Source organism: Balaenoptera borealis (genome assembly GCF_965194805.1).
Source record: "Balaenoptera borealis genome assembly, chromosome: 11".
NCBI classification, from domain to species: domain Eukaryota; kingdom Metazoa; phylum Chordata; class Mammalia; order Artiodactyla; family Balaenopteridae; genus Balaenoptera; species Balaenoptera borealis.
Genome location: NC_138868.1, coordinates 61,622,757 through 61,650,399, shown reverse-complemented (window position 1 = coordinate 61,650,399; position 27,643 = coordinate 61,622,757). Strand labels below are relative to the sequence as shown.

The 27,643-nt window shown below is 38.2% G+C and overlaps 2 long non-coding RNA genes across 3 annotated transcripts in view; both read right to left on the bottom strand.

Moving 5' to 3' along the window:
- Positions 1-6,368: 6,368 nt before the first annotated feature.
- The window catches only part of LOC309606392, a 182,681-nt gene continuing 161,406 nt past the window's right edge, over positions 6,369-27,643 (bottom strand). Inside the window, exon 2 of the long non-coding RNA XR_014231801.1 lies at positions 6,369-7,903. This is a non-coding gene — a long non-coding RNA (uncharacterized lncRNA). The remainder of the gene's footprint in view (positions 7,904-27,643) is intronic.
- LOC309606386 lies at positions 14,453-27,634 on the bottom strand. 2 transcript variants are annotated; one of them, XR_014231791.1, is made up of 2 exons: positions 27,464-27,634; positions 14,453-27,020 (listed from the first exon to the last, which is right to left on the bottom strand). It is a non-coding gene; the product is annotated as an uncharacterized lncRNA (long non-coding RNA). The 2 variants fall into 2 exon arrangements; XR_014231792.1 differs by having other exon boundaries at positions 14,453-26,519.

Below are 27,643 nucleotides of genomic sequence, written 5' to 3'. Positions count from 1 at the left end.
TACTGGGTCATTAGATATCCATATACTAAAAAAAGGAAAGACAATATACAAAACTCAACACCAGGTAGATTATAGCCCTAAATGTAGATAGTGGAACAATACAACTTCTAGGAGATTACATCAGGGAATATCTACCTTGAGATAGATGAAAAGTTCCTAAACAGAACCCAAAAAGCACAATACAGAAAGACTGATCAGTTAACTACATCAAATGAAGGACTTCTATTCATATAGAGACAGCATTAAGAAAACGAAAAGGCAAAGCACAGACTGAGAGAAGATGTGCAACACATATAATCTACAAGGACTTATATCTAGTATATAGGAAAAACACCTACAAATCAATAGAAGTCAAACAACTCAAATTTATAGATGGGCAAAAATCTTCAAAGGCATGTCACAAAAGATGATATCCAAATGGTCAAAGAACATCAGTACTCAGGGGAATGTTAATTACACAATGATATACCACAACATATTCACTAAGATGGCAAGCATTAAAAAGAAAAAGGAGGAAAAGGATGTGGAGCAACATCTTCTCATACATTGCTGATGAGAATGTAAATTGGTACAACCAATGGGGAAACTCTTTGGTATTCGCTGTGGAAGTTGCATATATACATACCTATGACCCAGCAATTCTACTCCTAGGAATATACCCAGTAGAAACGCATTTACATGTGCACCAAGATACATATACAAGCACATTCACAGCAGCATTCAGCATTATTCGTATGAGTGAAAAACTGGAAACAATCAACATGACCATAAACAGTACAATGAATAATAAAATGGTGGCATATTTTTATAACAGAATACTATACAATGGAGAAATAAACCCACAACATATGAGCTAAAGAAGTTAGATATACAAAATACTGCTGTATTATTCCATTCTTTTTTTTTTTTTTAATATTTATTTATTTATGGCTGTGTTGGGTCTTCATTGCTGCGCGAGGGCTCTTCTCTAGTTGCAGCGACCGGGGGCTACTCGTCATTGCCGTGTGTGGGCTTCTCATTGCGGTGGCTTCTCGTTGCAGAGCATGGGCTCTAGGCGCACGGGCTCAGTAGTTGTGGCTCGCGGGCTCTAGAGCGCAGACTCAGTAGTTGTGGCGCACGGGCTTAGTTGCTCCGCGACATGTGGGATCTTCCCGGATCAGGGATCGAACCCGTGTCCCTGCACTGGCAGGTGGATTCTTAACCACTGCACCACCAGGGAAGCCCTATTATTCCATTCTTAAAGCTCAAAAACAAGCAAAAAATGAAACTATAGTGTTTAGAAATTCACTATTACGCAGTAAAACTAGAAGGAAAAGCAGTAAGTTATTACTATGAAAATTCAGGATGGTGGTTACCTTTTAATTGGAGGGAGTGGGCACAAGGGGGCTGTGGGGATGCAGGCAGTGTACTAGTTCTTGATATTGGTGTTGGTTACATGGGTGTTAGCTTTGTGATCATTCATTGAGTTATACATTTTGTTTTGTGGACTTTTCTGTATGTGCATTATATTTCAGAGTTTGAAAAAAGCTTTAAAGAAACCCTTCTCTCTAGAGAGAAAGCAAATATGGCAAAATGTCAACAATTGCTACAACTAGGTGAAGAATATATGGGTATGGTGCTATTCTTCTGAATAGTCTAACCAGTTACTGAGGGATAAAGAGCAAATGTGGAAATTGTCCACCTACACGCAATGGGCTCCTTTTGATGTACTCATCAGAGATAGTCTGAAATGCTTGGTTATGGGCAATTAAGGATGACTGGCCTTTGAGACCCAGTAGTTTGTTCCTGAAACAATGATGGTTGTGTGGGAAGAGAAGTGGGAGGGTGGCTTCCTGGTTGGGGGCAAAGTACACTGTGTGTCCCACTCACTTCTCCATTTATTTTGTTATGATTATTTGTTGGAGAGCAGTTTTACAGCAAATTAAAGTCAGGTTTAAAGGGAAAAAGAAACCACAACAAAGAAAAATGCAATTTGGAGGGGAGAGGTTCGAGGGGCAGAGGGCCGATCAATTTCATGAGGAGGGGGAGCCACTAAAGGCCAAGCATATCATTTACATGACACCACTGAATCTTTATAATAACCTTTCATGGTAAGTATTTAGTTCCCATTTAACAGATGAAGAAATGGGGGTTTAGAGATATGAAGAATTTGTTCTAGTTCACACAGAAAGTAAGCAGCACCTTGATTCAAACCTTGATCCCTCTGATGTCAAGCTCATACATTTCCCACCATAACTGGTAGTCTGCCCCTTCTTCCTCCAAACGAACAGTCCTGGACTCCCAGAGCTTTGCACCTGAGATGATCGCCCCAGAGTTCCCTCTACAACGCTATTTTATGATGTATTTCTCTCCATTCTCAGTGACTGGCATAGCGCCTGGTACATAGCTGGCTCTTCAATAAAGGTCCATTGAGTAAAAAATAAAAGAATGAACAAATGAACAAAGGAGATGTCTTAAACAATATAGCTTCCCTGTGAATCACATGTTGAGAACCAAAAAACACTTAGTTTCCGGGGGTCTTCCTCTCCTCTGCAGCTCTCTAGGGAAAGGATGTCTCTTTAAGAATAGCACAAAAGACCTGGCAAAAAGAGGCTGCAGTTAGTCTGGGGTTGTGCTTCCTCTGCCTTGATCTGGGCAATACTCTGGTTGTAAAGCCTGTGGGATTATCTTCTGGTGGTATAGTAGCTGCCAATAACAATAAATGTCAACAACATTTACTAAGCACATACTATGTGCTAGGCACTGTGCTAAGCCCTTTCCATTTTTTACTTTATTTAATCCTAAAAAGTCTAAGAAAGAGACGTAAATCTATTATCTCATATCACAGGTAAGGGAAAGAAAGTTTTGGCTTGACTGTAAAATTTAACTGCCGGAGAGGGAGGGATAAATTAGGAGGTTGGTATTAACAGATACACACTACTATACATAAAATATATAACCAACAAGGACCTATTGTACAGCACAAGGAAGTATATTCAATATTTTATAATAACCTATAAGGGAAAAGAATATATATATATCACGGGTTCGATCCCTGGTCGGGGAACTAACACAACATTGTAAATCAACTATACTTCAATTAAAAAAAAAATCAATGGCCAATTTGTGAAGCAAGTATTTTAAAGTCCCTACTTTTCTCTCGCCTTTCTCTCCTTTGCTTTCCTTCTAAGATGTAAAAATATAATGCCTTTAGAAACTCAATTGTTTGAGAACAGAGGCATTAGGAAAAGATTTGCCCAGTCAAAAGACTCAAGAATCTGTAAGACATTGTATTTGCCCTGAAAAAGTGGTAGGACAGGGTTGCTCTCAAAAATATGCTGTGTTTATAGAAGAGAATGCATCAAATTTGATGTCAAAAGCCCTGGATTTGAGTCCCAGCTTTACAGTTCACTATTTTTGGTTGTCATTAACCTTGAGGAGCCTCAGCTTTCTCACATATGAAACGGGGGTAATACAAAACTCTTCCACATAGGCTTGTACTAAGGATCAAAAGAAGGAATGTGATTTGGATAGAGTGAACCCATCTATAAATGCTGACTTTTCTTCTGTTTGGAGATGTGCTGGGCTTCACCAGAACTCTCAAAGGTCAGGATGTACCGTGTAGTCCCAGTAGAGTGTCCCTTGTCATCAGAGCTGGTGACAGTTAAGTTTGTGTCCAGGATTGGATACAATAGTGCTGAGACTATTAGGAGCTATTTCTGTGTAGAGTTTTAGTTCTTCCTTCTTATACAGACATTTGTTTACAGCAACAAAGAGCTGGAGACAGGAAGGTTTCTGAAGCACCAGGAATTGGGTTTCAGAAGGGGTATTATATTCAGAGCATTAAGAAGTGGGGTGAAAGATAGTTAGTCTGAACATGGAATATTTCTCTATTATGTCTTCTTTAATGTCTCTGAATAAAGTTTTGGTCTTCTCTCTAGAGATAGACACATCTTTTGTTAGATTATTCGTAGGTACTTGTTGTTTTTAATGCTATTATAAGTTGTCCATTTCAGATACTTTTAAAAACTATTTGTGGCTGGTATATAAAAATGCAATTGATTTTTATAATTAGTCTTGTATGCAATAAACTTTCTAAGCTCTTATTAAGCCTAATAATTTAAATGTAGTTGTTTTTGGATTTCCTTTCTTCCTTTCCAATCCTTAACACCTTTATTTATATTTCTTTCTTGCTTTACTGTGCTGGCTAGGACCTCCAGGACAATGGTGAATAAAATAAGTCTTTTATTCTTGATCTCAAAGGAAAATTTTTCATCTTTTAAACATTAAGTATTATATACTTTTAAAAGTTATCCTTTATCAATTTAATACAGCTTTTGCTTCCTAAAGCATAAGTTTTTAAAAAATAGATATCCTTTATCAGCTTAAGAGGTTCTCTTCTAGGGACTTCCCTGCTGGTCCAGTGGTTAAGAATCCGCCTTCCAATGCAGGGTGCGTGGGTTCAATCCCTGGTCAGGGAACTAAGATCCCACATGCCGAGGGGCAACTAAGCCTGTGCGCCACAACTACTGAGCTCGCACGCCTCAACAAGAGAGCCCACGTGCTGCAAATTACGGAGCCCACGCGCTCTGAAGCCTGCGTGCCACAATTAGAGAGAGAAAATCTGCACGCCACAACTGGAGAGAAGGCTGCACACCACAACGAAGAACCGATGCAGCCAAAAAACAGAAAAAAATAAATTCTAGTCCCAGTTTGGTAAGGTTTTCGGTTTTATGAATGGATGTTGAATTTTATTACAATTTTTTCTGCTTCTATTGAAATGACGAAATGTGTTTATCCCATCAGTTAAGGTATAAATTATATTTTGATTTTTAAAAATATTAAACCAAACATATTCCTGATATAAATACATGGTTATAATGTACATTCTGGGTTTGGTTTGCTAGTATTTTAAGATTTTTGTATCCATATTAAAAAAATGACATCAGCGACTTCCCTGGTGGTCCAGTGGTTAAGAATCTGCCCTTCCACTGCAGGGGGCGTGGGTTCAATACCTGGTGGGGAAACTAAGATCCAGCATGCCATGCCGCATGGCCAAAAAAAAAAAAAGAAAGAAAAAAAAGAAATCGGCCTATATATCCCATTTATCTTGGCAAAGTGGGTTTTACCATCTTAATTTTAGTTGTGACTCCTAAGAAGTGAATAACTGACCAGTGTCATATGTAGATAGTTGGTGACTATGCCAGTACTGGAAATCAGGTCTGTCTGAATACAAAGCCTGTTTGTCTCCTCTAAGCCACATAGCTTCCGTGAACACTTATCAAGGCTTCAAAACCAATTGCCCAGCTCGTAAATGTTTTGAAAACATAAGAGTCAGAGAAGGAGCATGATAAGGGTAATAGCAGCAAATAGTCTTGGGAGGCTGTGCTAATATTCTGATTCACCAAAGTCAAGAAGAAATAATTCATCTGCATTTGAGGAGAAAATGTGAAGCTAAAAGCCTAAGTAGCTATCCGTGCAATTCCATAGGAATCAACTTTGCAAATAAGCATAAAAAAGAGAGAAAACACAGCAAAAAGTTGCTAGATCAAAAATATGACATGAGGGCTTCCCTGGTGGCGCAGTGGTTAAGAATCCACCTGCCAATGCAGGGGGCAGGGGTTCAAGCCCTGGTCTGGGAAGATCCCACATGCTGCAGAGCAACTAAGCCCGAGAGCCACAACTACTGAAGCCCCCATACCTAGAGCCCATGCTCCGCCACAACTACTGAAGCCCCCATGCCTAGAGCCCATGCTCCGCCACAAGAGAAGCCACCACAATGAGAAGTCCACGCACCGCAACGAAGAGTAGCCCCCACTCGCCGCAAGTAGAGAAAGCCCCCGTGCAGCAACAAAGACCCAACTCAGCCAAAAATAAATAAATAAATTTTAAAATATATGACATTAGATCATTCAAAAGCCAAGGGTAAACCAAATTATAGAAATTCAATTCCTCAAGATAAAAATATGGCTCCAGCTAAATACTGCAATGTTCAGAAAATGTGTTGAGTGAAGGAAGCTATTGATTATATATAGGCTAACTCGAGGGAGAAATTGAAAACACACATTTCAGCTCTTGGATTTGTATAAACAAGAGAAAAACATCAAGATGTAAGAAGGATTCCCAATGCAGCATAAAAAATGTATTCATACTTGTTATTTTATCTTTATAAAACTTAGTGAAATGTGTTCACTTGATTTAGCAGCACAGCATACGAGGCACTGTAGGGATGGTATCTTCATTCCTTGAGGTGTCCCCAGGGTGTCTATGAAAATCTTTGGAAACCAGAGTGTAAATCCTCACATTTTTTACACTTTACCTGAAGTACTTTAACAGCTATTTGCTCATAATATCTCCCATAAAAGTAATCGTCATCTTTCTTAAGGTAATGAGGTTAATCACCCTTTTTATTGTACATAATGAGCCAGACACTGTGAACAATTTCTGTCTTCTTTCTCTGGGTTCTTGTCAAACCTTGTTTTAGTCAGGGCACACTAACTGCTGTAACAAACAGCCCTCACATCTCAGTGACTTAACACAACGAGTTTATTTCTGACTCAAATCACAATCCAATGGAGGTTGCAGGTGGTAGGGGGAGAAAGAGAGAGCCCCTTGCATAACGATTCTGCTGGATCCTCTGAGAGATGAGGGAAGAGAGCATGGAGAATTGCATGGGAAAGCTTCATGGCTCAAGTTTGGAGGTGGTGTTGATCACTTCTGCCCGTATTTCATTGGCCAGAACACAGTAATGTGGTTGCAAAGGAGGCCAGGAAATGTAGTCCTTTTACTTGCCCATGTTTTGATGAACAACTAGTTAGTCTCTACCACACTAGTAAATCAGGAAGATTAAATGAATTCTTGTAAAGAGTTTAGCTCAGCATCTCTGAGCACACAGTGACAGTTCAATAGCATCATGTTAAATTCTTCTCAGTGAGGTAGGTACTGGTGTTAATCATCCTCATTTCAGAGATGAGAAAAAGACTACAAGAGGTTGCTTTCCCAAAATTGCATGACTAGTAAATAGTGGAGCTGGGATTAAATCTAAATAGCCCTGACAAGGTCCGTTTTCTTAAAAAACGGAATGTATGCTTTTGAGCCACACAGTGAATGTATGTTCTGCCTTTGTACAGACAGACCACACTCTCAGAGGTTCAGCTATGCTCAGCATTTCTGATTTCCGGCAAAGTCATGTCACAGCCTTCCCAGTTGTCGCTCATAAATGAATCTGGACCAATCACTGCTAAAGATGAGACTGGGTATTCCCACTTCACTGCCGCGGGTCCTGTTGCTTAAACCACTGATCTCCACAGTGGAGTGTGCTCACTCTAGAGGTATGCAAGACAACCCTCTGAGGTGTGGTAACAATTTCTGTAGCTTCTACGCATGTTTGTTATTCATCAGAAATAAAAATTAACCTCTATTAATATGAATTGAGCTTGGCATTCCCACACTGTCCCTACATTTGATGTTCACATGAGGTGTGAATGGGGGTTCTTTCACTTTCAGCATTTAGCGACATACTGCAATTCAAAAAAGGATTTATGGATTTTAAAAAAATCTAATTTTCACTAAACTAAATTTCACAAAATGAATTGGTTTAAAAAGATTGCTTTAGGGCTTCCCTGGTGGCGCAGTGGTTGGGAGTCTGCCTGCCAATGCAGGGGACACGGGTTCGAGCCCTGGTCTGGGAAGATCCCACATGCCACGGAGCAACTAAGCCCGTGTGCCACAGCTACTGAGCCTGCGCATCTGGAGCCTGTGCTCCACAACAAGAGAGGCCGCGATAGTGAGAGGCCCGCGCACCGCGATGAAGAGTGGCCCCCGCTTGCCACAGCTAGAGAGAGCCCTCTCACAGAAACGAAGACCCAACACAGCCAAAAATAAATAAATAAATAAATTAATTAATTAAAAAAAAAAAAGATTGCTTTAAAAAACTCTTTGGGGGCTTCCCTGGTGGTGCAGTGGTTGAGAATCTGCCTGCTAATGCAGGGGATATGGGTTCGAGCCCTGGTCTGGGAAGATCCCACATGCCACGGAGCAGCTGGGCCCGTGAGCCACACCTACTGAGCCTGCGCGTCTGGAGCCTGTGCTCCGCAACAAGAGAGGCCACGATAGTGAGAGGCCTGCGCACCGCGATGAAGAGTGGCCCCCACTTGCCGCAACTGGAGGAAGCCCTCGCACAGAAACGAAGACCCAACACAGCCATAAATAATAATATAAATAAATAAATAAATAAATAATTAAAGAAAAAAAAACTCTTTGAACTGAAGATGACACATAGAAGGACAAAAAATATGGCAGAATTTATACTTCTACTTAGTGTCAGTCACATTATGAGGTTAAATACAACGGTGATGTAATCAAATCTGACAATTTGACCAAAAAAAAAAAAAAAAAATCCAAAACTATTAAGTAGTGTATTTGAAATGTCAATTTATATCCACTATTAATAACAAGGTATAGAATCCTAAGTATACATTTTGCCCTGCGATAAAATTATTTAATTCAACTTCATTTTATCCCTTAATATTTTTTATTGTATCTACATTTCACAATGGACATCTTATACTAGTAAAGTAATATACATATATTGTATGCCTAAATTAAGTGTACTTAATTTGAGATTACTGACTTAGACAAAGCCTTTCCACCTTTCTGCAGTTAAGAGTTCTGGCCTGTGAACACAGCAGTGACTATAGTACCTAATGATCCTACAGTAAGTGTTAGTTGCTATTACTTATATTAATTCAGTTACAAAGCCCAAGGTTATATAGATGCTTCTGATACAGACACATCATTCATATATAACCCCCATTTTACTTCAAGTAAATAACATAATCTGGTCTCTCTGGAGATAGTTTCTTTGCCTGCAACTCATTTGCTGCAATTATAATGCTAGATCTAAAAGGCAGTCATATTGGCTTGAGGAATTCCAGAAAGGCCTCCTTCTAACCACTCTCCTTTAATGTGACTTGAGGAAACCCAGTAAGACCTCTCTTAACTCCTCCTCCATCAGCAAAAGCCTCCTACCTCATTCCTACCCAAAGCCCCACTGTTGGCATTTATTCCTGTGAAGGGGACTCGCTTCATTTCCCCCAGCCCCCCGAGTTCACCTTCCCTGCTCTGGGCTTCCAAGCACCAAGTACAGTTGTCCCTTGGTATCTGCAGGGAACTGGTTCCAGGACACTCCGTGGATGCTCAAGTCCCTTATATAAAATGGTCTACTGTATAAACCTCAATAACAGCACTTTGAATATAGATACTTGTTGATGCGTCTGCCTGCCTGCAGAATAACATGCTCCCGGGGGCATAAAGGCTCTTATTCACAAACTTTGGAGTTAGTGCTGACTAGAAAAATCTTAGGCATGTTACTAAACCTCTCTCAACCTAGGGTCTCATTTATAAAGTGGGAAAATACTTCATAGGGCTGCTGTGAACATTAAGTGAGACAACACATTTTAAAAAATATTTGGCTCATTTTAGGTGTTCAAAGAAAGTTCTCTATCCCTCCCACCGAACACACTAATAAATGCCTTTTGGATGTATGTTAAGTGAAAGAAAGTGAAATTAATTTTGTTTAAGCCTTGAGATTCTCATAAAATATGACTTTTCTCTGAATAATAATGACTGTTTCAAGAGTGTTTACTACATCTTAGGTACCGTGATATATGCTTTATACTCATTTAATCTTCACAGAAACTATATAAAGTAGATACTGCCTTACTCCCCACTTCGCACGTGAGAATACTGAGGCTTAGTAATTTATCCACAGTTGAGTGGAGGAGTCAAGACTGGAATCCAGGTCCATCTAACTCTAGGGCCCATATTCTTTTTTAAAAAAAATATTTATTTATTTGGCTGTGTCGGGTCTTAGTTGCAGCACGCAGGATCTTCCTTGCTGCAGGTGGGATCTTTTAGTTGCAGCATGTGTGATCTAGTTCCCTGACCAGGGATTGAACCCGGGCCCCCTGCATTGGGAACTTGGAGTCTTAGCCACTGGACCACCAGGGAAGTCCCTAGCACCTATATTCTTAACTGCTTATTTACTACAGAGGAATACTTAAGGTTTAATACCCAATTTTCAGCCATGCTTAGGGCTGGCCCTGGGGTTTTTATTGCCAAACCCAGAACAAGCTGTATATATTTGGATTTAGAGCAAACACTGCACAGGCCTTTCACAAACACTTCATGGAGACTATCCTGTTCTCTCCCCAACAAAGCTGTGCCCTCTGAAAAGCAATGGGCATCACAGTGTCAGGAGTCAGATCCTTTGAAGTATACAGCCCATGAAATAAACCTGCCTGGGCTTTGGTCAGTCCCTCAGCTCTGAGTCAGCTGACAGGCAAAAGGGCCAGAGGCTCATATGTAATCAGTTCCTGGACAGGCTCCACCGTGCCACCTCCACCTTCCTCAATCTTTCTTATCCTTCCAACCTGATTTCACTGCAAGAAACTTGTAGTGAAATGCACCACTTCTTTCAGAAATTGCCCAGTAACACCCCCTTAATCCTCCCCTTACTGACTCCCCGCCATGGACAGCCACACTTACTTCGTAAATGACAATAGTGATTAGAGGTAATTAACAATTGAAGCTTTGGTAGTGGATTGGAATGGAGTACAGACTTTGGTGTCAAATAAGCTAGGATACAAAGTCCCGGCTTGGCGATATTGCTGAGCAAATTGCCTAATCTCTTTAAATTTCAGTTTTCTTATTGATAATTTAATGATGACAACATTAGCAGTATTTTAGTGAGTTGTTAATAAAGATTGAGAAACACATGAATGGAATGAATGTAATGCCCTTGGAGCAGCGCCTTTGCTTACAGTAAGCACTCAAATGTTAGCTATAACTGTAGCTTGGGGTGAGTGAACAGTGGAAACCTGATTACTCTTCATCCAGAAAGTTCTTGTGTAAATTAAAAAGCCACTGGCACATAGTTAGTGATCAAAATATTGATCCATTTGATCAACAAACTTTTTGTTTTCCAGCTTAATAGTAATACTAGTTCCATCACAAGCCTCGGTTAGATGCAGTCTTGCTGTCATGTGTAAAAGGAACAGCACTATTGGAGATTAGGTAAACATCCAGATAGTTTCTCTAGTTAGACTGTACTAGGCCCTGAGGATTTTATATAAAGTTAGGGGCTAGATGTGTTTAGAAAGCTTTTTACTTTACAAGGCATTCAGTTTTCCTTTAACCAATTTGGCCCTCACAACTTTATGGGGTAGTTATCATTCCATATTTGGAATTACTTGGAATGTTTGTTTTACACATCATTCTCCTCCAACTATGAGACAAGGACAATTTTTTCATCACATTTTTCTACCCAGATGAAAATTCAGATAAAAACACAGGCCTAAGTGTTTTAAGTGGGTTTCTGAATGGGGAGAGGTAAAAAAAAGAAATAGAAATCATTCCATCTAGAAAGCCAGAGATATGTTACCAACATAAAACAAGCTTTGGTACAAACCTTAATTTGTAAAATTACATAACCTCTACTTCAAAAACCTTAAAAAGATAAAGAATGTAATGCTGATCTTTTGGTTTGCACACAAATTAATGAACTTAAAAGCAAGTTGGATACAATTTCTGCTCATAAAAGGCAAACTGAACATGACTGTCAGTTAATGATCAGGAGGCATGGAGTAATTTTCTCAAATCTATAAAGGACGGCAGCACTATACAGTACTAGAAGCACAACAAGTTAATGGAATATGTATCTAAGCTGCCTAAATACCCAGAGATGTTTCCAGGGCTGAGTTCTTACTCAGGTGCATGAACAGGTTGCAGAGGGGCTGAAAACATTCCAAAATTATGGGTTTTGCACAAATGCAGATGTGGAGATTAGGGCAAGGAGAGGGACTTAGCTGTTTCTTTTTGTGTGTAATAGGAGAGGTGACATCCTAGATGGGTCCACAGATTTTCTAAAATCCTTAAGAGGTCCATGGATCCAGAAAATACTTCTAGGGTATGAGTAAAATCCCTATTCATTCAGCAAACATCTGTCAAACACTTACTGTGTAGAGGCACTGTGCTTTCTGTGCCCTCATAGTGGAGAATGACATGAAAAACAAATATTCTGAACAATTCCCATGAATTCCTATTTGTCTTGTTATCAAGACAAATAGGCTCCCCTTTGTGATGTCTACCTATATGCTTATCTCAGTGACCTAAAGAAAATAGGCATATATAAAGTGCCTAGCACATAGTAGGCCCTCAACTGTTAGTTCCTTTCCCTTCACATATCAATTTCAAGCCATATACATCTTCCCCTCTCTAGTGCTACTTCTAATATTCATTGAAATGAGATCTTGCATATGGAGGAATATGTTATCTAGGATGAGGAGGAGGAGGCATGGAGTGATTTTCCCATACCTGTACACACATAAAGGTCAGCAGCACTAAAAAAATCCTTAAATAATGTAGGTAAAATACCCTACATTAAAAGTTCTGAAAAAAAAAAAAAAAAAAAAGTTCTGGCACATAGTAGGTACTGAATGAATAGTGGCTCATTAAAATTAAAAAAAACCAATGTCAGAAGAGGTGAAAACCCAGAGGAAGTGAAAATAGAAGTAACACTGGTAGTTTTAATAGGTTTCATAGTCATAAAATGTGAGAACTACAGGGAACCTTAGAGTATATACAGTCATTCTATAAATGAGAAGACTGAGGGTCAGAGAGGTGTGTCACTGAAGCCCAATTCAGATCAGCCTTAACTGTGCTCTGCAGCTTCTGACATCAAACTACATGAAATTTTAGGGGATCATAATGCTTGCTAGAGTTTGGTTATTGTTATCTACAGATGGGTCTCTTTAGTTGAAACTGGAGGACAGAAATTCAGAAACACACACACACACATGGGTTTGTTTCTAGTTGAAGAAAACTGAAATGGACTTCAGAATATACTTAATCCAAACTTTTTTATAGATGATGAAACTGAGGCCCAGAAAGGGGATGTGACTTTTTGAGAACAGGTTACTGGCAGAATCAGTACTAGAATCCCAGTTCTGTAGCTCCAGATAAAAATTCATCTTCACATGAAGGCCTCCTCTTCAGGGCTCATCTCTTTATTCGGTGTTCCTTATCTCTGAGAACCCAGGGCCCTTATACTAAACACAAAACATACTACCCATATCTACCCTTCCATGCACACTGTTCCACTGTCAGGCCCTAATCTCCAATTCTGCCCACTGACCCCTATCCTCTTTCTAACCTAAGACACACACACTACATACACCATGCACCCTTTACCTTTTCTGAGTCCTAATTCCTTTCAACAGCTTCATCTACAAACCAAGGTGTGGATGACTAACAATGGTATAATGATTCAGCCCCTCCTTGGATATCCGTATTTCTAAAGAGGCTTAAGATAAAAGGTGCTGTCCCAAAAGACATACTTTTTTGAATTAAGAGTAGATATACATAGAACATTCAAGCATTAATTTTTGAAAAATAAAATTAATTTTTATCACAACAAATTATAAAAAGAGAATTTTGGGGGGTGATCGAACTGTTCTATATCTTGATTGTGGTGATTACATGACTGTGCATTTGCCAAAACCTGTAGAATTATACATCAAAAAGAGCGAATTGTACTATGTAAATTTAAAAATTAAAAAAAAATTTAGAAAGGGGAATAAGAAAGTGATTTCACAGCCCATTAATATTCTTTAGTTTTCCTGCCCAGAGGCAACCACAGTGCAATGTCTTATAATGACATTCTAGTGGTGGAAATTTAGTCACTGAGTCAGATATTGGGGAGATGTTTTTGGAAATGATTTTTTTAGAACTCTTAAACCGGGAAATCATCTATTCCACTATAATATTACACTGCAGCTTTTTTGACTTACAGATCTATTTTTCCACTTCTCCTCCACAAGACTGTTAGACCCCGAATGGCATGTTCCCTGTTTAGTTACCTTGGTGTCCCCAGAATCTACCTAGTATAATAGCTGACACCTAGTGGATACTCAATGAATATTTACTGAAGAAACAGAAGTCCTGTTTTAAGCACAGAAGGAAATGTGAAAATAAATACGGTATAGCTCCTGGTCTCAAAGAATCTTCAAACTTAGTGGTCATGTTACCTCAATATAGTTAGTAGTACACAAACTAAGTGGGAAATAAGAGGACAGAAGGTAGGGAAAGATTTTTGTGTAGGCTGATAATGGAAGCTGTCATCTTGTTTTAATGTTCTATAATGAGCATTAGTATATTGTGTGTAACAGAAGACCCTTCAATGTCCTTTCATAGAGCTGTGGTTGATGAAAAACCTGGGTGACAGGAAAAGAGACCAGATGGAGGTAGTCTATCTAAAAATGTTTTACCTAATTGCAGAGTATTTTTTTATTTTTAAAGAAACTGAGGATGGGACAGCCTTTGACAAAACTGCATCATCTTGGAATCTACAAAGAATCAGGTCCTGAAGGAAAACAATAACTAATATCACTAAAAACCAAGTAATTCTGGAAACATTTCACAGGCTTCCTTTAGAAGATAAACTTAAGTGTTACAGTAATGGCTTTATGGTCATGACATTAAACACATGACATAAAGCTCAGCTATTAATATTTTTATTCTTAAATATCAAGGCCCTCTCTGCACTGGGAATTAAGGATTCCAATTTAGTCTCCTGTCCAGGCCATCTAGGGTTTCATAAACAATGTTCTATTTCCTTCATTGTCTGTAACAGTCCACTTCACTAGCTAAAATCTGTCACAAAAGAATCAGGTTATGAGAGGTGATGTAAGTCAATTATTACTTAAAGGATTAAGCAATCCATCAAAGTGTTATAATTTAACAACTTATTTATCCATTAAACAATTGCTGCATGCCTAACTGCGTATGTGCCAGGCAGAAGAAAAGAGTGTATTACCCACTGGTAACAATAACATCTGGCGGCCAAAAGCAGTTTACTGGTTTATGACCCAGTCATGTTGCAGCTTTGCGCTGAAAGGGGAGAGGTTAGAAGGTAGAATATTGTCACTGTATTTATGCTTCTAAGTACCAATCACCTAGATGACTATTCTGGAAAGAAAATAACTACAGGTCAACAATCCCTTATTGTAAACCCTTGGGACCAGGTGTGATTCAGAATTCAGAATTCCGTATAGTTTACAATGGCAATAAGGTCCATATACCGCATATTACGGAATGTCTCCAGCAGGGACTGGGGCAGCACGCTGTGATCAAACAGTATTTCTGCAGTGAAGTGAATGAATGCTCACACTAAGCAGCATGGATAAAGCCTATAAGTGGTTTCACATAAGCACAGGCCAAGCCAGGTTTTACTTCCCAGGTACCCAATTTCTTCAAATGTAAAATGAAGTTCTATTGAACTTCTCCAAGTTATGGATTGACCAACATGAATGCTGAGTCAGAACTGAAATATGTATCTGTGTCATGCATTAATTTAGATATTGGTCTAGTGCTCCCCATGTGGATCAAAGGGGCTTGAAAATCACTCCACTTTCATAAACATTTTCTTAGTCTAAACAATGATGTTTTCGTCTAAGCTGCTTTACTGCCTTCTAAACAAGCTATATGAAAATATACCCACTGATATTGGTGGGTATAGGTAGGAGAATGGGCATTAAAAAATCCTTTTAGCTGTACATTACCAACACAAACCCCAGAAACCTTGAAATGTTTTTCTGGGAGGGCAGAATAGAAAAGATGAAAAGAATATCACGTATTAATACATTGTGAAAATAAAGCAGAGATTATTGCAGCATAAACTACAGCTTACCTATATTTAAAGTTCAAAAAATATGTATTTTCAAATGAGACTTTAAAAAATGTGATTTAAATAGTTATGGAACTTCTGTTTTGTCATCAAAAGGCCTTGGTGTCACATGGTTGTTGCACCTCTTTGGGAAATGAAGGGAAAAAGCTACATTTGTAGTCTTAGCCAAATGGAAGCTACTTAGGTCTGGGATATTTACTTTTTCCTTTTTTGTTTCACCTAAAAGCAAAAGATACTAGCAGCAGTTCTTGTGCAGACTTAAAAAATGTCAAACAAACCGGGGCTCTATTTTCAATTCCTCTCTACTTGTTAACAGGTGACCCTCAGCTGATGTGTCCCTTAATTTTAAAATGCAGGTGATTTCTACCCTGAAGTACTGTTGAATGAAAATGGTAGCTAAACATATATTTATGGCAGTACTTACTAGCTTGCTACTGAGAAAAACAATATCCCTCGATTCACTTATTGAATGTCTAAGGAAGAAGAGGTATTTTTAATTACCATAGTTGTAGGTAGGTTAATGTTGAAATGTTTGAGCAGTGTCTAGAGAAATAAAGGTACCACAGATTTGAGGCTGATTAGGTAAGGATAAACTAGTTGAGCGTGCCAGGAACTTTCCTAGGTTTTTGGAATATATCAGATACAGTGAACAAAACAGACAAAAATCCTTCCCTCAGGGAGCTTACACTCCAGTGCGACCACTTGAAGATACTAGCCCTATTCTTTCATTCTATCTATAAGAGATACTAGTTATAAACACCTCCAATCTGTTCATTTATGGAGCAGAGCATGTACTCCCTAGTATGGTATTCCATTTTTCATGTTATACCTTGATGAATTTAATATTCTCTAAAATTGTGAACCCCTTATGGTAAAGGTTCATTCATTTATTCTGTTATCGAGCTCTTAACCACGTACCAAGTATAGCAGATATAGACAAGCTTGGATACTTTCAGAAAACAGCAAAGCAGCCTCTTTCCCTGCCTGCCCCCACGAAACAAATGGAGATAATTTAGTACTTTCTAAAATTATCTATGTCCTCAACATGAGAAATTTGAGAACTTCCTTAAGTCCACTTTATGGTGCAACCATTTTGATTTTGAATATATGAGGTAGAGCGTCACAAGTTTTTCAGTGCTTGGGTCTCTAAAGATCTTAATTGGGTCTTGGGTACAACAGTGAAAAAGAGAAAGTTCCTATCATTAAAAAATTTAGCCAGGGTTCTTAATCAGGGGTTCATAGTCAGAATTCAGGGGTCCAAGAAATTGGATGGGGAAAAATTACATCCCTATTTTCAATAACTTCTAATAAAATTTGAATGCAGGCAACAGATCACAGTAGTGTTAGGCGTAAACGTGTCACAGCTGAACTCTGATGTTTTCCTATTACGACTGTTGCAGACAACTTGCTTGAGCTTGTTAATGAATTATAAAACATATATATTTCTATGTCCAAAATTTGTTTAAAAAATTTTTGATAATTATTTCAATATTATTGTCTCCCTTTATTATCCAATATACTGTATTTTATGCTTTTTAAAAACTTTTCTGAAAAGTGATCCATAGACTTCACTAGATTGACCAAGGGGTACATGACAGTAAAAAGGTTGAGTCTAATGGTCTAAAGGGTCATAGTAATCTTTGTACCTCCACAGCCTCTCACTTGGTAACTAATCAGTACGTATGTACAGAACGAAAGAAATGGATTTAGAACTGGTTGAAACAGTGCCCCCTATCCCCAAATACTGACACTCTGGATGTCTATGATAGGATACCATAGGGCTGCTTCTTATTCAAAATTTTTTAATCAAATGCTTTAGATGAAGACATGGATCATATAATTTGCTCATTTCCCTAAAATAAACTATACACCTGAATTAAGCAATACTTGATGTGGCTGGATTACATTCTTCATTGAACATACCTACAAAGAAACATTTAAAAAGTTTTGGCAACTGTGTCTTGGAATTGCAGCAATAAGAAATACTGAGCACAATGGAAAGTAGAGTTAGGAACACAAAAATGAGAGGAGGCCTATGTATTGAGGCCTGACTTTGGCAAGTTAATTTACCACGGTGCTTTCAAGTAAAACTAGGTGAAGAGGAAATCACATGGTGAGTGCCTTAAAAATACAGGTCCCCAGGGACTTCCTAGTGGTGTAGTGATTCAGACTCTGTGCTTCCACTGCAGGGGGTGTGGGTTTGATCCCTGGTCAGGGAACTAAGAGCCTGCATGCCATGTGGTACGTGGCCAAAAAAACAAAAAAAACCCTATGTATCTGGTGTTCTATGTTAAATGTTATTGTATTTTTAAAGATAAGGAAACAGATTCAAAAGTTAATTTGCCTAAGCTTATACCTTACTTACTAGTTTATTAGACCAGAAATCCAGAACCCAGGCCTGACTCAAAGGCAACTCTTTCAAGCTATGCCTTTGGAATGTCTTACAGACCTAACATTCTTAAAGTGAACCATAAAGATTGAACTCACTTCAGGTATTTGCAGACCAAACCCTGAAAATGGTTTTATTTTAGACAATACTTTCCTTATCTTCTAAATCTTTAAACTGTCAGTGATAGAATCCCTGTTAATTGTAAATTATGATATGAATATCACACATATATATGTTTGCATAAAATATATAGCGTATAAAGTATCACTTACTAAGCTAGGTATTTGGTAAACTGTTAAAACTGATGGGGCATTAACTTATAACATCTAAAGCAGAGAGAATCATACTCTTCATGATTAAAAATGGTTTAATTTTGAAGGATATATGTACTTTCAGTGAATCCTAATACATGGTGAGTAGATTTGCAAAAAACTTGTTTTTGCCTCAAAAGTGGTCTCACAGGCGATACTGCTTTATATATGCATTCAATTCTCACAGCAACCCAATGAGGGAGGTACTATTCCCACTGCACAGATGAAGCTGAGGCAGAGTTAAATAACTTGCTCAAAGTCAACACAACTGGCAGAAGTGTGACTTCAACCCAGGCTGACTGGCTCTGAGACTATGCTCTAAGCCACTACACTATACTGCCTTTTGAGAGCTTATTAAATTTCATATTATTTTCTTAATTCTTAGGAAAACTCAATGAAGCTGACAAATACTATTTTTATAGGACTCAAAGTCTCAGACTGATGAATATACCCCAAATCACATAAGTACTGAGATTCAAAACCAGGTCTTTCCATTGCTAACGCTCATACTACTAAATCAACTTCTCATGAACCTATGGTGATGATCTTAAGTGGATTTAACCATCGTAAGGTATAATATAAACAAATACAATGTGAGATATGCTGTAGGTCTATTTTGACTTCAACTAGCACAAAAAATTTTAACAGCATGTCCTTGCCAGTGTTATCAGAGGAATTACTTTCCAGTTATTTGAACTGTTAAGTGCATTTTAAGTGAACTTTACACAGTATCAAGATATATTCTAGAAATTTAGGGTTCTCTCAAGCTACGATGGGTTACACATAACTTTTAAGTTTCTACTCAGATTACTGAAAAGCAGAATGGGTTCAGGTATGTAAATTAACAGCCTATATGAAGTTTATCTTTATCAGACCACTGAGCAGGTATTAATAATTAACAATTAAATAAGTAACTAAACACCTTAAATAATTAACTCAGCAGTAAACGGGTGTCCAATAACTTTCTGAATCTGGGTATAACTTTGGGCCCATGACAATTACTCTAGTAATGTTGTTTTATCTTTTCCTCTCTCCAGATGGTTGAAGAGGTGGGAGACTGTGATTTTTTATTTATTTATTTAATTAATTTATTTATTTTGGCTGTGTTGGGTCTGTGTTGCTGTGCGCAGGCTTTCTCTAATTGCAGCAAGCGGGGGTTACTCTTCATTGCAGTGCACGGGCTTCTCATTGCGGTGGCTTCTCTTGCTGCAGAGCACGGGCTCTAGGCACGTGGGCTTCAGTAGTTGCAGCATGTGGGCTCAGTAGTTGTGGCTCACGGGCTCTAGAGCCTAGGCTCAGTAGTTGTGGCGCACGAGCTTAGTTGCTCCGCAGCATGTGGGATCTTCCCGGACCAGGGATCAAACCCGTGTTCCCTGCACTGGCAGGTGGATTCTCAACCACTGCGCCACCAGGGAAGCCCCAAGATAGTCTTAAATTTGTTAGAAATAGGTTATTAGTCTGGACGGTCAAGTTTTAGCCTAAAATGGGGCATCTTGCTGATGTATGGAGGCTTGCACTATGCACTGCAATCCAAAATGTAACTTATAGCAGAGAGCAATTCAAGGGTAGCCATAAGTTTGTCTTTTCGTGGAAATACCTCAGGTTATTTCTTCTGGTACATCTCACGAAAAGCAACGAAACCTGGGTTACTGTGCCAAGATCTAGTAATAACCAACACTTTTGATATATTTTTTGATTATACAAAATCTTATGTCTTACCTGCTTCCTTCTTTTGCTGACATCTTTCCATTTATTCTGCCAGTTAAACTCCCAGAGAGAAACAGCAGCTCATTTACATTACTGGGTAATGGGATGAGAGTGAGTACAGGTTATGGAAAATTTAGTTCATATCAGTCAGAATTGTATTTTCCACTTTTGTGGAGGGCCTGGTTGCCCTAAGGTGTTAGTTGCTTTTCTCTCCTTGTGACAATTATTCCCTCCTCATTTAAGTAATCTAAAGAATTTGACTATCTCATATTTCTCCTCCTTTAGGTAAATGTACATTGATAAAATCTTAGCTGAGCAAGAAACAGACATGTCTTGTTCAAGTCTAACCTCCTGGTTCAACTGAGCACCATTTTTTCTAAAAGTGATTGTGAAGATCATCCCAGTCAGTCTGGCTAGGAAGAATTAATGATATAGGTATAAAGGGCAGACACCACCTTTTAGAACAAGGCATTTTTCAAAAGAAGCTGAGGCTCATGGTCATTGTTATGCTTTTTTTGGAACTGTCATAAAAACCACTATTCTTGGAGTACAAGTTAGGTTAAATGAAAGACCTGAAAACTGGGAACGAAAAATAATCAAATCAAATGAAAAGCACTGAGTATTATGTACAGAAAAAAAAAAAATCACAAAAATACTTCAGAGCTCTTCCCCCTCTCCTCCTGGCCTGATTTCAGGGCAAGGCAGAATTTTAAGTCCTGTTTCCTTTGGGAAATGATCAGATTGCCGTGAAGTAGGATGTGATTTTGACCCCGAAGTAGGAAGATTTAAATATAAACCCTCTTTCAATCCCACATGCCCTCTGTAAACTCTTATTTCTTACCTCTTTTGGAGCCAAACTTCTTAAAAATTATCTACATGCGGTGCCTACTTCTTTCTGCATTCCTTTCACTCACTCCTTAAACTCCTGAAATCTGGCTTCCTCTCAGTACTCCATAAATATTAGAATTTCCATACAAGAACCCAGAACTGCAACAAATGCAAAACGGATTCCAAGAATGAGAAAGACGAGAGCGCAGAGTTTATCCGGAAAACAAGAAAATCCAGCAACCCATCGTAGGCAAATACACTGCCAGATGAAATGCTACAATAATTGCTCATAAATTATCTCAGGACTAGTAAGAAACAAAGAAGCAAACAGTTTTAGAAAGACAAAAACATGAATACTGAAAAGAGAATAGTCAGGGGACTGAAACTCAAGAGGCATAATACCCGATATTAAAGATACAAAGAGTAAACAAAGCAGAGATGAAATGGAGACTCTTCCATTGAGCTTGCCAAATGTAAAATAAATAAATGTAAAGTTCATCATCAAAAACAGTACTTCATGTACTTAGATTTCAAATGACCTTTAAAAAACTGAGACTGTAGGTTAGTATCAAAATCAACTTTTGAACCAAGGTTTCGTGCCTTCCAGTCCAATTCTCTTCCTACAGATGTTACCCATGCTGGGCCCAAAACAGCACATTTCTGTCCCTTCATCTCAAGGACCAGATTTCAACCAATCCACCTAGCTGTCCTCAGGCTTTGTGTCAGAACTCTCCAACCTTTGTAACTTTAATATCCCAAGCTCAAAGAAAAATGTCATAAATTCCAAGTATAGGCTTTTTAGTAAGCCTATCCCCAGAAAAGGACCAGCATTTCTATCATGTTTTATTTAGCCAAGAAGAAAATCCATCTCCTCTGCAGCACCTTTGAAGCCTTCCTTTTAGTAGTTCGTATGGATTTCTTTATTCATTCATCAAATCTTTGCTCATAGACTAATATTTGTCAGTTCTGCGTTGTTACTTTAATATTTCAGATCGTTCTGTTTAGAATGCTTGCTAACAGATCACTCTGATAGATATGCTTAGGTGTTTAGTAAATGCTGCTAAATTCCCCAAAGGGTATTACACAAACACATATAGAACTGTGTTGATTACTTCAGAGGTATCTTATGTTTTTTGATGGAGTTTTTGGTGGAAGGAACCGTATTTCAGATTTGTTTTAATCCATTGCAGTATTAGAAAAGTATCTTTCTTGTACATAGTAGATACTCAATAAACATCTGCCGATTTGAAATACAAAAAACAAACAAAAAAAGCACTTAATTTTCACTACATTTTCAACTTTGGGGACAGAGTAAACGCTGTACCATCTTATTATTAGGAAAGTATTCCACTGAAATAGCATAGGACTGGTAAAGGTCATTTATATCACACTTACGTAAGATGTTATTTAGTTGCAGCTTAGCAATTGTAATGAAGTACTCTACTATGTTAACGTTATTTGCAACTGTATACTTTTGTACATCACCACTTAGGCAATTGCTTTATTTCAGCATGTTTAAAAAATAAGTTTTTCTATAATTTTTCTGTCTTGTATATAAAATACTATGAAACGTTCACAAGAAAATGGCTCTACATATGCTAACACTGAGCCACCAGCATAAATGCTGTCCAGTTCAATGGGGACAACTCAAGAAACTATGAAAGATCCCACTTAATACTACATTAATGACTAAAAGTCTGGTGGTGCAGGGTAAGGAAGGAGGAAAGCTGAGTTTTATTTTGGCTCAAAGATGAAAAAAAATTATCATTTAGGTTATGCCAAGGGTTATGGTTACTGAACTTTATCTTATGGTGGTGGAGTAGCTCAGAAAGTCCCCAAGCTGTTCCATTTACAACCACCTATGTGCCAAATTCATCAGATCATGACTTAGGTGTAAAGAGGGTGACTTTGACGAACATTTCCTAAAATGTTTTAAGACAGAACTCATTGAGGACTAATCTTTACAGCAAGTTCAAAAACATACAGCACCATCAAATAGTCCATATCAAATTAAGAATTATGAATACGTACCCACTTACTGTACATTAATTGCTTACAATTGTATATCTCTGCACTTTCCTTAAGTGGCTATATTCATGAACATATTTATATTGGATTAAGTTCATCTTCATATTCTTGCAAAGAAATGTTTTTCTAGTGCCACTTTAATTATCCAAACCTATTAAACACTGAGAAATAAAAATCATAGGATAGACGGCTCACTTTTCTGGTTAATCATTAGCTATGAGCATCTTGATTTTGCATCTCGACATTGGGATATTTATATTTACTACATATACCTTTTGTGGCATATTAAATCCACCAGGTAAAATTATGCCAACTTGTTACAAACACAACAGTGGGCCAACTAAACAAGACTAGAAAACATACGTTTTAGTTTTCTGAATGTTGTTAAAGTAAAATGCTTAAAATATGAAACAAAGTTTGCTGAATGAGTTAAAGATCTTCCCTGGAGAAACTCCAACTGCTGAACCCTGTATGACAGGCTCATCTGCGTCTACTTTAAAAATACACGCTGTTGAACACATTTAATTCAATATAAAGCTATAATACAATTATAATAATTATAATATATAATATAAAGATAACTTTTGGTAAAATGTTTTTCATTTTCCCCCTTAAGTTTGCTTGTCTCAATTCTGTGATCAGCTTAAAATAATTCTTACTGTAACTGTTGGGTTTACATCACCTTTGGGTTGCCAGCATTTCATTTCTGAGAATGCTAAGAAAATTGATTCTATTTTGGAAGACACACAGACAGGTGGACAACATAACTGACGGCTGTTCTCTCAAATTTCATAGCTTAAAATATAAAAGCATTTTAGAACTTTGAAGGCATGAAACAATTCTAACATTTTTCATAATTTAGGACATCATCTTTTAGAGAATTAATTAACTACACTGATTCTCAGTAAAGACAGGGCCTAATTTTCATAATCAACTGCTGGGATTTTTCAAACTATACAAGAACACAAACAAAATTTTATTGTAATGTAATTTTTTTGACTTCAGTCACCCCAGGCACTACCACGATCTCAATAACAAGAATTTTACATTCCTTATGTGGTATGGGCTGAAAAAAACTGTTGCCCTATATCATTTTATCAAAGGAAAAACTGGAACTGTATTTTCCTAAGAATTTGGTCATATAAGTTTGACTTATCAACAAATTGTTAAGGTAATCCCTGTCTACTTTTTGAGACTACTTTTTAAAAACTTAAAAAAAAAATCCACAAGAAACTTACATGTTCCAAAGTCCTCTGCCAAATGCTTTACATAACTTTGTTTAATCCTCACCATCACCCCTATGAGGCTGCTATTACCACAGGTGAAGTGCATACCACTATTACCACTGAGGCTTAGAATGTTACGAATTTCTGTAAAAAATTAGCAAGCCATTCAAGACAGATTTAAAACTGAAGCAACAGGAGTCCAGAAAGGCCACTAATATTACTGTCCAACACACTAAAGTCAGTCTTCATATACCATCTCCAAGAGGACTTCCCTCCTCTGAAGGAAGACTTATTGAGTGTTTGACTCTTGGGGCTGCTTTAAAATTTTCATATGCTTGTTCTCTTTGTCTTGTCTTTATCCTTTAGCAGATATGAATGAAAGAAAGTTACATGATTTTGAATGTAAAGATCACAAATGTAGTAATGAGTCAAAGAATTTTGAGCTAAAAAAAAAGATACTCTCTTATATATCATGTACCCAAATACCAAGAATACTACAATAACATCAATAATTTAAAAAAATTAGGATTTAGGGCAAGGAGTTAAAGGAAAATTATTTTCAGAAAATTCTAATATCTTTTTGCCTCTGTCTAGATATTTCAGTTTCTTTTAAATATCTGAGTAACTTTACCATAATTCTGTCATAGCTTTGAGCTCTTACTGGTTAAGTGTCTCTTATGATCAGACTTTCTTAGTATTAGACTAAACCCTCACTCTAAGAAATATCCAGGAAGTCAGGATATTGTGGTATTCTTAAAGCTAAAATTGATGTCCCCTCCTCCACACCATGCATAAATTGACCCCTAGGTCATCTACACATCTTCAATTTATTTATGAATATATTTAGTAATAAACCTAAAATCCTTGCCAAAATTTTGTTATTACTTGTGTGACACACCACAAAAAACCACAAATATGGGATGTGGAAGGCTGCTCTACCCCACCCCTGTACACTCACCTCTAGTGTTTTAAAAATACACAACAGCTGGTTACAACCCTGGACAATAATTCAGCTGGATGAATGGTGGGCAACAGCTACACATTTCTAGAGTTCTACAGGTGATCCAGACACTTGACCCTGTTGAAAAAACCCTTGATATAATAGCAACTAACTCAATACTCTTTAATGAACTACCTATAATTATAATACAAATCAATGTCCTAATTCTCTTTTGACAGAGAAAAAGAAGGTAGGTTTCTTTATCTACTTAAGGCATTCCTAATTCCACTTTTCAGCTTTCTAACCCAGTTTTTTCTCTGGGACACTGAGGTTATTTTTTCAGAAGCTGGCATCTTCAATTCCTCTAATACTAATTTTTTTAATTAAATTTCTACACAGAGTACATAATTTTTTATCCTAAAAGTTAAGGGTCATGGAGTTGTTTTTTTGAGATAGTAACTAGATTTGTTTCATTTCTTTATGGTTAGATGTCCATTGGATATAAGGCTGGAAAAATTTCTAACTACCCAATCACATGACAAATTATAGAAATCACTACATTATACAGGTCTCATTTCTCACATACAGTATTTCTGAGAACTCTGCTGGGTCCCTCCCCCCCCCCCCAACCCACCATTTGTCTTCCATAGTAACTCAAATTGAGGAAGTTATTGCTTACATAAAGAAGTATCATAAAATGAACAAGATAAGTTCATATAAGACACAACGCCACCCCTGAATCACCAAGCCCTAAAAATAATTTGTAAGCATTTGAAACTAAGCCTAAATGTAAACCTGTTCAGTCTATTTCATCTCTATTAAGCTTAAAACACGTCTATAGTTATACTGATGATCAGAAAGAAAATAGTAAACATCTTGTACCTTTTCCTATACTTACCAACATTACTTGCAAAAAAGGTATTTTTGAATAACAAATAATTTCATAAGCTCTTCCCATTGTTGTATCCATGGATAAGTGAGACCAATACATACTACCTTTGTTTAAAAATGAAACAAAGCCACTCATCTGCCTTGTTCCCAGAAATATTATATAAGATCATTCTTTATAAAACTGTTTTTGTAATCATCTGCATACATTTGAGACATGTTTCGACCATGCTTTTGTCGTTTATAATCACTCTGCCTAGTCTTTCCTTGATACGATAATCCATTTATCAGCTATCATTTTAACTCCTAACAGGTGAAGTGCATACCCCTAATGACCCAAAGTGTCAGTTAATTTTGTTTTTCAGAATAATACACAAAAGGAAAGGAGAAAAACAGCACAAATATATCGGCATTTTTAGCCCTTCGGACACCCTCAGGAAGAAAGAAATTTCCCATCTTTTCATAGTGTAGACAGACTCTGAAAAAGAACAAACACACAGTATTGTTTTAGTAACACAATCTGGAAAAAAACACAGTCCATTTGAAATACTGGGCAAAACAACTTAAAGGCCAATGACTTTGGTTTCAGCTACCTAGTTTAAGAGAAAATTAGTTCCTAAAGTGGTCGTATATATGGAGTTCCACAAAGTAAACACTAAATGTATTTTAAAAATAAGTCCGTAATCCATGCTACTTAAGATCCCGTCTCCGCAGTATTTTTAGCATAACACTCTAGGTTTATTCAAGAATCCCAGTTACTCCGGAACCAATCTCCAGCCGCCAATAGGTCTATCATCAGTATTCCCTTTCAACACCTCCCTGCTTTCGCTGGCAGGTATGAAGATGTCGTTTTAAACCGGGTGTGTTACTCCTGTAGGACTCTTCCTGGCTTTTCTTTATTTCGGGGCCAAAGCACCGTCCCTTTCCACCTTAGCTACCTTCCAACATCGATTTCTTTGGAACCTTCTGCAAATCATTCCTGTATGAAAAACCAATGAGGGTACGACACCCCGGGAAAGGGTAAGGATGGTTGAAAAATGAATGACAAGAAGATAAAAATAAATTTGGGAGGGAGAGCCCAACTCCGTAGGTGGAAGCTTCCCCGACCAAAGGCGACAGAATCGCCACCCGGGGTCCCCGCACCCCCCAAAAATCACAACCGCCCCGACTATCCTGTTAGCGGGTCTCAATGCTGCTCTGAGCCCAGGAGTAAACTGACTCCCTCAATCCCTTAGCTATAAAATGGAGCAAGAGGAGTAGAGGGCCTCCGCAACCCCTGCAAGACCGTGAGGTCAAGGCCCACTCGGTCTCTCATGCCGCCACCAGCCGGACGCGTCCTACTCAGTCCCCAGATGCCGCCTCCATCCCCCGGTGCCCAGGTTCGGAACCCAGGCTCTCCGACCGGCTTGTCCTCCTCCTCACCGTCCCCTCTGCACCACCACTCGGCTCCCGCGTTCCCTAAAACCTCAGCCGGCTCCGCTGAAACGTCCTGGCACTCCTAACATGGCGGCCGACTCCCCTTCGCTCCCTTTGCCCGCTCTGGGCGCGTCCGACCTTGGCGCATTTTGGGCATTGTAGTTCCGGCAATAGCCTCGGTGTCCC